The sequence below is a fragment of the Fragaria vesca genome, linkage group LG6 (assembly GCF_000184155.1).
Source record: "Fragaria vesca subsp. vesca linkage group LG6, FraVesHawaii_1.0, whole genome shotgun sequence".
NCBI classification, from domain to species: domain Eukaryota; kingdom Viridiplantae; phylum Streptophyta; class Magnoliopsida; order Rosales; family Rosaceae; genus Fragaria; species Fragaria vesca.
The window spans coordinates 1847946-1848635 of NC_020496.1; positions in this window are offsets into that span (position 1 = coordinate 1847946).

The following is a 690-nucleotide window of genomic DNA, read 5'->3' on the forward strand; positions in this document are numbered from 1 at the left end:
GAGAGAGAGAGAGACTTGAAGTGAATTAATCAACGTCGTGATGCTCCGTTTAGTCAGGTTTGCTGGGTCAAAGTACATATGCTAGCTAGCTCTTCATCTTGCCGCAGACTGTTAATGTTTATTGTAATTGCGTTGGACAATGTTGACCAGGCAGCCTTGGAGGTAGGCATGCAGTAGTGTACTTGTTGTTTTTCAAACTTAATCTTTTAAGTCAGGACAATGTTGGTTGTTCTGATCTTTAACGACTGGATCAAATTCTGTTGAAGTATTTACATTGCTGTTGATCATAGTGATGGGATGTTTTTGGTAAGAAAACGCATATGGGGTGAAACCGTGAAACTTAGCAGAGGCTGCAGAGCCTACCAATCAAGCCACCAACCAACCTGCCTGAAGATTTCCAATAATGTGTAGAAAGTATGAAACATGTGGAAAGAATCCGAAGGACGAGAGAGCAGAGGGAGTGGAGTGGAGACTGTGGAGTCCCAGTATTATTATCATGAGTCAACATTGGCATCCCATCACTCACATGTACGAACGCCAACATTGGTTGCAGCTTTTTTTAATGAATCTGAATCGGAAACCAAATCAACAATAATACTTGTCCTTGTCCACCAAGAATTTACCAAAATCAACAATATTGATTTGAGAGAGAGAGAGAGAGAGAGAGAGAGAGAGAGAGAGAGAGAGAGA